Source organism: Macaca mulatta, chromosome 3, assembly GCF_049350105.2.
Source record: "Macaca mulatta isolate MMU2019108-1 chromosome 3, T2T-MMU8v2.0, whole genome shotgun sequence".
NCBI classification, from domain to species: domain Eukaryota; kingdom Metazoa; phylum Chordata; class Mammalia; order Primates; family Cercopithecidae; genus Macaca; species Macaca mulatta.
In genome coordinates this window covers 171,317,167-171,327,528 of record NC_133408.1, presented here as the reverse complement: position 1 = coordinate 171,327,528, position 10,362 = coordinate 171,317,167, and positions in this window count along the sequence as shown.

The following is a 10,362-nucleotide window of genomic DNA, read 5'->3' as shown; positions in this document are numbered from 1 at the left end:
TTCCAGAACCTTCTCCAGAAAGCCTGGCCTGATTAACCTCAGCCTACCTGAGCTGCCTCCTTTCTGTGCGTTCCAGTACCCAAGTCACGTTGAGTCTACCCATCTCTGTGCACAGGGTCTAGCTCTTTTTCTAATCAACTATAAGCCCTCGGAGTCATCATGTGTCCTCTTCCATGCTGGACCCTTTATCAAGGCCCACCTTGGAGGGGGCTTTTTCCATCTGCCTGGATGCCTCCGTGGTTCTCAACTGTGACTGCACAGTAGAGCCATCTCAGGAAAGTTAGAAAATACCCCTGCCCTGGGCTTATCCCAGAGTTTCCAGTTTAACTGGTGTGGGGTGCAACTCCAGCATTAGTACTGATTGACTGATTGATTGATTGATTGATTGGAGACAGCGTCTTGCTCTGTGGTCAGGCTGGAGTGCAGTGATGCAATCATACCTCACTGCAGCCTCAACCTCCCAGGCTCAAGTGATCCTCAGCCTCCTGATTAGCTAGGACCACAGGTGCACCCCACCACACCCAGCTAATGTTTTTGGTTTTTTGGCTTTTTGTTTTGTTTTTTCATTTTCTTTGTGGAGACGGGGTCTTGCTGTGTTGCCCAGGCTGGTCTCAACTTCCTGGCCTCAACCCATCCTCCCACCTCAGCCTCCAAAAGTGCTGGGATTACAGGCGTGAACCACTGTGTGCAGCCCTTGGTATTTTCTTAAATATGCAGCCAGGGCTGAGGTCTTCTGCTTTGGAGTGTGGACACCAACCTGGAGCTGCGATTCCTAACTCTGAAGGCTGGGAGTTTGAAACAAGGAGCCCAGGAGGGAGCTGGTAGAGTTCCCCCACGCAGCCTCTTTAAAGAGCACAGAGATCGGCCGGGCGCTGTGGCTCACGCCTGTAATCCCAGCACTTTGGGAGGCCAAGGCTGGTGGGCGGATCACGAGGTCAGGAGATCGAGACCATCCTGGCTAACACAGTGAAACCCCGTCTCTACTAAAAATACAAAAAATTAGCCGGGTGTGGTGGCGGGCACCTGTAGTCCCAGCTACTTGGGAGGCTGAGGCAGGAGAATTGCTTGAATCCAGGAGGCAGAGGTTGCAGTGAGCCGAGATTGCGCCACTGCACTCCAGCCTGGGTGACACAGCGAGACTCTGTCTCAAAAAAAAAAAAAAAAAAACAGAGATCAACATAGTGAGTCCCTCATTGGACTGGGCTGCTGGCTGGGGGAAGGTAGTGAGTCCCTCACTGGACTGGGGCTGCTGTCTGGGGGAAGGGAAGTGGTCACTGGGTAGAATCTTTCTCCCTTCCAAAGCAGAGAGCATGACTTCCAGCCAGGAAAGATATCAAAATGCTTATCAATGGGCATGATCAGTCAGAACAGGTCCCTGACTGTCAGGACCGATGCCAGCCACACTGCTACATACCCACTGGATGCCAGCCCAGCTCTGGGCTTCTGTGCTCACCCTTTAAAACTCACTCAACAATGCTCAGTAAACATCTGTTTCAATTTCTAACTCTCTGTCTCTTTTTTTTTTTTTTTAAGACATGGTCTTGCTCTGTCACCCAGGCTCGAGTGCAGTGGCTCACTGCAGCCTTGACTTCCTGGGTTCAAGTGATCCTCGCACCTTAACCTCCTTAGCAGTTAATTCCCCTATTGAGAGTGTAAAAGTCATAGTTGTTCATGGTAGCAAATCCAGGAAAGCATGAAAAGGAAATCCAACTCATACACACACTCATTCGCACACACACACTCACCCACCCACACACACACTCACACTCACACACTCCCACATACACACTCACACACACATTCACACACATACACACACTCATGCACACACACTAACACTCTCACACACTCACATACATACACTCACATACTCACATACACACACATATAAACATATACACTCTCTCACACACACACACACAGTGCCTCTCAACTCCTGGGATTCAATGAGTTAATAACTATAATGTTTAAAATAGTACCTGGAACATAGTAAGTGCTCTGTGAGTATTTCCTGATAATCTTCTTTTTATTACCCAAGACATTTTGGCATGTAAGGGCCAAGAGAGTAAGAAAAATCAAAAGGCCTCTTTGTTTGGAGGCAGGAAAGATTGCTGGGTTTTGGGTGGTCAGGCATCATTTACCGGATCCTAAGAATGGACAAAGGCCCAAGCCCTGAGCTTTGGAAATGCCCCAGGAACAAAGGCCAGCATGGGCAGAAGCTTGGGCAGGCCACCCAGCTGGGCCCCATGCACCCACCGTCAGACATCCTGCGGCTCTCCTTTTCTTTAGGTGTGATGGGATGAAGCGAAGGGGATTCCCCGGGCAGGTGTAAGAACCTGCAGGCCATCACAGTGCAGCTGTTTGCTGAGTTCTGCTGTGGTTTTGTCTGCTGAGTGAAAACTGCAATCCGCAAGCTGAGGGAAATTCCGAGCAGGCCTGGGAGGAAGATCTGGGAATGGCCACATTGCATATGGGAGAGCAGAGGGGTTTTTAAGTCTGAAAAAAGAGCAGGAAAGGAAGAGGAGGCCTGGCAGCCCAGTGCCAATGAACAGGGATTCCGGAGAGGGTAGCGACGTCTACTGGGCAGGGGAGTCTGATGTCGAGTATTGCTGGGTGATTAACGTGTGATGTGACCCTCTCTTCTGTACCTCCACAAGACCTCCAGGAAAAGCTACTCTTCTCCCCAGGGCTTAGGGGTCTGATTTTTATTTACAGGCCGTGGAAAGTTGGTTGACCCAAAACCTGGCACGGGACAGGCACAGAGGCCCCCCATAGGGAGCAGGTCCACAAAGGCTGCTCCTGATCTTCATTTCAGGCCAATCTGGACTCCACAGGATAAACACAGGCAGAGGAGGAAGGGCTGGAAGGAATCCTACAAGCAGGATGCAAGACCCAACACCACCACTGGGGTGGTGAGCTGTGCAGGGGAGGCACACGGCCGGCTCACACACAAGGGAATGTTTGTGCGGGAGGCTCCAAAATCCCCTCCGTGCATATGTATCCTCTGCCTTATCTCTCCAGCCACTGGGCAGTGGATCCTGGGAAGAGCATGTGTGAGGGAGGGGCCCGAGCAGTTTCCTTTGATCCAACCTTATCTACTCTAGAGGGTGTGAGGCCCAAGGCTCCCCCAGGCCAGGCCTATAATTCACACGTTCTGGCCTCCAGGCTTCAGGGGGGTTATGTTGGTGAAAGTGCAGTCCTAGTCTGTACCAGCCGTACCCTCCCACCAGGCCCTGGGGATTAGGGCCGGGGGGCTCGTGCATTCCTTTGGACCACCTCACCTCCAGTCTCCTGTGTGTAGCAGCCTCTCAGACTTCTACGGGGCAGGCCCAGAGCCTCTCCTGGCACCTAAGGAAGGCTGTGTGGCATTTCAGCTGGAGAAAAGAGGAAGTGAGATCTTTTCTCCCCAGGAACCTCAGGCCTTCCTCTCAGACAAGCCCTTTCACCTGGCATCTGCCTCCCCCAGTGCCTGTGGCTAGGAAGCACCTCCTCAGTGCCTGACAGACCTGCCTCCGCAGTGCCAGGGGAGGAAGTGCCAGCAGGAGTGGCACAGAGTCACCCACCTGCCCCCTGTCCTGTCTCCCAACAAGCCTCCATCTTTACTGTCCCAGAGAGGGGCAGCCATTCCGCCCCTTGCTCTTGGAGGGCTGAGCCGTGCTTTTAATCCTTTTATCCCAGAGCTCAGCCTGGGCCTTAGCTGAGTCTTCCAGGAAGAGACACTTCTGGAAGGCTCCTCTCTCCTCAGGACCAACCTCTTTCATTTGTCCTTGCCAGAAGGAGAGCCTGTGTGGTACCGGAGAAGATCAGGGAGTCAGAACTCCTGGGTCTTGTGCATTTCACTCTCCACATCAGCTGCCCGTGTGGGAACTTGAGTACCCACCGAGGTGGGTGAGGGAGGATGGGCTGGGCTCCCCCCATTGCTGGAGGGTGAGACATGGGCCAACTCCACAGCCAAAGAGCTGTCTCCCTTGAAGACCTTCCAGTTAACATTTCCTCTCCAGAGAAGATAAACAACTGGGCTGGTGATATCAGGGGCCACCCAGTGCTTAAAACCAGGGAGGATTGCTCCTCTGAATTCGGGTTTGTATTTTGGTGCTATTTTACCAGTAACTCTCACCTTGGCAACAACCTTAGGAGGTGGGCAGGTTTTACTGTCTCCGTTTCAGAGACATGACAAGATGGAAACTGAGAATGTGATGCGGCTTGCCCAGACCTCCTAGCCACTACATGATAGCCAGATTAAAGCTCAAGCTCCTGGCTCTTCTCTGAACTGTACACAAGGGAAGGAAGGGTGCCCAGCTCGGTTCTCTTCTCTGGCACCCTGGGATTATGGAAGCAGCAGAGAGGGGAGAGTTGCTCAAGGTAAGCCTTGAGGTACACCCCAAAGTTCCACAACAATCAGTCATTAGTCGCTCATCAGATAAGCAGTAAGTACCCACCTCATCCCAAGTACTGCTCCAGGACATTTCTAGTGGGAAGAGAGGGACATTAAACAAGCAGTGACAAGAAAGCCAGAGCTATGGGAATCTAGTCTAGGAGCCAGGGACAGATTCCTGGAAGAAGTCCATTTAAGATAAGACCAGAAGAGTGAATAAGAGTTACCCAAGCCATGAGGAAGAGCATGGACACCCTGTCGTCCGCGTGGAGATCTTTAGCAGAAATAGGTGAATGTGAGAGGAGTCTAGACTACAGATAGAGACTTCAAAATTAGTAGCCTAAGGATAGATGGCTTCAGCCTTTCCATGCCCAATAACCAAAAAATTTCCCCAAGTAAACAGACCCTAAGTGAGGGAAGTATGCAAACAATTTTTTTTTCCTTTTTTTGAGACAGAGTTTCGCTCTTGTTGCCCAGGCTGGAGTGCAATGGCGTGATCTCGGCTCACTGCAACCTCCGCCTCCTAGGTTCAAGCTATTCTCCTGCCTCAGCCTCCTGAGTAGCTGGGATTGCAGGCATGCTCCACCACGCCTGGCTAATTTTGTATTTTTAGTAGAGACGGGGTTTCTCTATGTTGGTCAGGCTGGTCTCAAACTCCCGACCTCAGGTGATCCACCTGCCTCAGCCTCCCAAAGTGCTGGGATTACAAGCGTGAGCCACCACACCTGGCCTTTCTAAACAAGCTTCCTATTATATTTCTAGTTCCAATCAACTAGACCAACAAGCCTTCTCCTTTTTTTTTTTTTTTTTTTTTTTTGAGATGAAGTCTTGTTCTGTCACCAGGCTGGAGTGGGAGTGCAATGGCATGATCTCGGCTCACTGCAACCTCTGCCTCCAGCATTCAAGCGATTCCCCTGACTCAACCTCCCGAGTAGCTGGAACTACAGATGCGCACCACCATGCCCTACTAATTTTTTTGTATTTTAGCAGAGATGGAGTTTCACCATATTGGCCAGGATGGTCTCAATCTCCTGACCTCGTGATCCACCTGCCTTGACCTCCCAAAGTGCTGGGATTACAGGCATGAGCCACTGTGCCCGGCCACCAACAAGCTTTTTCACATGGGAACTCTAGATCTAGTGGCCACTGTCTACAAGGCCAACCATTCTGCCTAGAGTCCACCATCCCCTCCCTTCTGTCCCAGGCCCACCCAAATTGGGTTTACCTCCGTCTTCCTCTATATTGGCTCTCTGCTCCTACTACAGGGCAAGATGCTCGCATCATGAGCATCCTCTTCTTACCCCTGTGGCTCCCTCAAGCCAAGCTGCTGGTTCTCTCCTCCTTTTCTGTGCCAGGTGTGTGCCTGTTGCTCTCAGATCCATTCTTAGCCCTCTCCTGCTCTCCTCTGCTCTGGACTGCTGGGGAACTGACTGCTGCAAGCTCTGTTCCCCAAGTTCTGCTGCAAATGAGCTTCCAAACAGCAGACAGGGTTGTCCCATGAAATGGGGGAACCGGAGACAGCAAGCAAGCAGGGCATTTCTCTCCCTTCTCTCTCTGCCGGTGGGGTCTCCAGCAGGACCTGCATCTCCTTCACATTTCCACCTCCCATCCGGCAGCCCTGTCATGCTTCTGCTTCCCACCAGGTATCCCTGACTCTCAGCTCTCGTCCTGCCACATGTCCCTCCTTTATGATGCCAGGTCCTGAGGTCCGTTCCTGCTCATGATCACTAGACCACCACCTCCTCTTCCTCTGCTCTTCCAGTCGCGAGGGCAGTGGCAGCTTCCCCATGCAGCTACCCACTGACTTCCGCTTCCCCACTGCCCTCTGACCTTTCTGCAGTTCCAAGAACCTTGATCTAGCTATCTGCATTATGTTCCCTGCATTGCAGTGGCCCTTAAACTTCTTGGTGTCAGAGCTCCTTTACATCTTTCTTTCTTTCTTTCTCTCTCTCTCTCTCTTTCTTTCTTTCTTTCTTTTTTTTTTCAGAGACAGGGTCTTGCTCTGTTGCCCAAGCTCTAGGTACAGTGGTACAATCACAGCTCACTGCAGCCTCAAACTCCTGGGCTCAAGAGATCCTCTGGCCTTTGCCTCTCAAGTAGCTGAGACTACAGGTATGTGCCACCATGCTCAGCTAATTATTATTATTATTATTTTTGAGATAGGGTCTTGCTTTGTTGCCCAGGCTTGTCTCAAACTGGTTGCCCCAAGCAATCCTCCCACCTCAGCTCCCAAGTAGCTGGGATTACAGGCATGAGCCACCAGGCCTGGCTTCCTTTGCATTCTTAAATATCAAAGACACTAAATAGCTGGATTTGATATATTGATATTTACCATATTTGATAGTAAAACAAAACAATTAAATATTGACTGGGCACAGTGGTTCACACCTGTAATCCCAACACTTTTGGAGGCCTAGGCAACAGGATTGTTTGAGGCCAGGAGTTTGAAAGAACAGCTTGGGCAATATAGAAAGACCCTATGTCCTCAAAACATTTAAAAATTAGCCAGGTATTGTGGCACACACCTGTGGTCCCAGCTACTCAGGTAGCCCAGGTGTGAGGATCACTTGATCCCAGCAGTCAGAGGTTGTACTGAGTTGTGATCATGCTACTGCACTTCAGCCTGGGTGACAGAGTGACAGTCTATCTCAAAAAAAGAAAACAAATTAAATATGTATGCATTTAAAGTAATAAGCCCATTATTTGTTAACATATTTTATTAAATACTTAAAAAATTATATTAAATCAATAAATATATTTATATTCAAAATCGTTAGATGATAAAGCAAAAAATACATTTATGAGAAAAGTGGCATTGTTTTACATGTCTGCAAATCTCTTTATTGTCTGGATTAATAAAAGACAATTGGTGGGCCAGGCACGGTGGCTCACGCCTGTAATCCTGGCACTTTGGGAGGCCAAGGCGGGTGGATCACCTGAGGTCAGGAGTTCGAGAGCAGCCTGACCAACATGGAGAAACCCCATCTCTACTAAAAATACAAAATTAGCCGGGCATGGTGACGCATGCCTGTAATCTCAGCTACTCGGGAGGCTGAGGCAGGAGAATCACTTGAACCCAAGGGGTGGAGGTTGCAGTGAGCCGAGATCACACCATTGCACTCCAGTCTGGGCAACAGGAGCGAAACTCCATCTCAAAAAAAAAAAAAAAAAAGACAATTGGTTTCTCATATCTGCTTCTATATTCAGTCTGCTGTGATATATTCTTTTTACTGAGGTATCTGAAGAAAATCCAGCTTTGCAGATTTGTACTTGAAAAAGAGGAATATTTTAATAGCTGTTGCAGATAATTCTGGATGTTCTTCTTTGCATACTATAACTTAACAAGTGGTCATTTCTTTTTTCTTTTTTTTTAGAGATGGAGTCTCGCTCTGTCGCCCAGGCTGGAGTGCAGTGGTGCGATCTCGGCTCACTGCAAGCTCCACCTCCCGGGTTCACACCATTCTCCTGCCTCAGCCTCCCGAGTAGCTGGGACTACAGGTGCCTGCCACCACGCCCGGCTAATTTCTTGTATTTTTAGTAGAGACAGGGTCTCACCATGTTGGCCAGGACGGTCTCTATCTCCTGACCTCGTGATCCGCCTGCCTTACCTCCCAAAGTGCTGGGATTATAGGCAAGAGCCACTGCGCCCGGCCAACAAGTGGTCATTTCCTAAAGGTAGCTTGCAATGTGGAATCTGAAACCCCATCAGTGAACATTTTGCACCCTCATACAATAAAACGCATTAGTCTCTCTTGTACTTTAAATGAATCTTTTGTCTATGCATGATTTTTTTAATTTCATGCATTGGTCACTTGAAAAATATTAGTTCATTACATTATAAAAAGCTTCCAAGTGTGGGCCCATTTTGTGTGATATCAAAAAGCTGTATTCATTACCATCAACACCAACCTTATCTGAAAAGGCTTTCAGTATCAGCCAGCCATCACACTCACAGCAGCGGATACAAGTTTTGCAAAATTCTAATTTCTGCTTTAAAGCTGAAACTTTATAATTGGCCACAAATACTATCAGTTGTTTTTTATTGAAGTGACAGGCTCACTTTGTTCATTTTCAACAAAGTATCTGCAAAACATCCAAGTCTGAACAAACACAGTTTGTCACTCTTTCAAGCAGAAAAAATGAGATCCAAAGAAGAAATGGTCTAGTTCAGCTCACAGGTCTCACAGGTCAAAAAAAATACATACTTTTTTCTTTTTTTCTTTTCTTTTTCTTTTTTTTTTTTTTTTTTTTTTTGAGACAGAGTTTCGCTCTCATTGCCCAGGCTGGAATGCAATGATGGTGCGATCTCCGCTCACTGCAACCTCCGCCTCCTGGGTTCAAGCGATTCTCTTGCCTCAGCCTCTTGAGTAGCTGGGATTACAGGCATGCTCCACCACGCCTGGCTAATTTTATATTTTTAGTAGAGATGGGGTTTCACCATGTTGGCCAGGCTGGCCTCAAACTCCTGACCTCAGGTGATCCACCCGCCTCGGCCTCCCAAAGTGATACATACTTTTTTCTTTTTTTTTTTTTTTTTTTGAGACGGAGTCTCGCGCTGTCACCCAGGCTGGAGTGCAATGGCCGGATCTCAGCTCACTGCAAGCTCCGCCTCCCGGGTTCACGCCATTCTCCTGCCTCCGCCTCCCGAGTAGCTGGGACTACAGGCGTCCGCCACCTCGGCCGGCTAGTTTTTTGTACTTTTTAGTAGAGACGGGGTTTCACCGTGTTAACCAGGATGGTCTCGATCTCCTGACCTCGTGATCCGCCCGTCTCGGCCTCCCAAAGTGCTGGGATTACAGGCTTGAGCCACCGCGCCCGGCCCGATACATACTTTTTTCTTAAGACAACCATCGTTCATCACTCGGCACTAGAAGCGTATGCACACTTCCTATTTCATCACATGGAAAAACAGGAAGAATCGTGGGTTAAGACTTTATAAAATTAATACTTCTCACTGCTTCATCAAAAACATTTTTAAGTGAAATGGGCTTCTTATTCTTTTTTCTGCGCGTACCCAATGGTAAATAATACAAGGCAGCTGCTACAGTGTGGGGCCATTGCCTCAATTTATGCTAAGGCACCAACCGGATACAGAATTCAGACATTGAGGAAACTATTTCTCTCCAAAACTTTCTTCTATGGACTGTCAAATGGGGCTTCCCTCTGGCTTTGGACTGGGTTCAGCCAGTGGGAAACACCAGCCAGAGACTGGAAGGCAGGAGGCAAGAGACCAAGACACATGTTCTGCTGGCTCCGCTCTCCAGGTCACTGGGGTTCCCTGCAATCCCGCCAGGCAGCCCCCTCTGGACAGCTGTCTCTCTGGATCCCCTTTCCTCTCCCCTCAAGCCAGGGGACGGTAAGGGCTCCCAGCTGTTGTTATTATTATACTGTGCCATCTCCTGCTGGTTTTCTGTACCCTTACCCACCTACTGTAAATGGTCCTTCTATTAAACTCTTTCCAGTGATCTTTGTGCATGCCATTGTTTCTCTGCATATACCATAACTTACCATCGACTCCCAACCTCATAGTCCAGGCGTCATCCTTCCTCAGTAGCCAGTCCTTTCCTTTCTGTCGATGGCTCTCTTTTCTCACCTCCTACCTCCTATCTGCAGGGCCACCAGGTTTTTTATTTTTATTTATTTATTTATATTTTTGAGACGGAATTTTGCTCTTGTTGCCCAGACTGAAGTGCAATGGTGTGATCTCAGCTCACTGTAACCTCCGCCTTCCGGGTTCAAGTGATCTCCTGCCTCAGCCTCCCGAGTATCTGGACTACAGGCGCCTGCCACCATGCCCGGCTATTTTTTGTATTTTTAGTAGAGATGGGGTTTCATCATGTTGGCCAGGCTGGTCTTGAACTCCTGACCTCAGGTGATCCACTCACCTCGGCCTCCCAAAGTGCTGGGATTACAGGCATGAGCCACCGCGCCCAGCCCAAGGCCGCCAGTTTTACAAGTGTTCCGCTCCTCTTTCCTTTACACTCTCC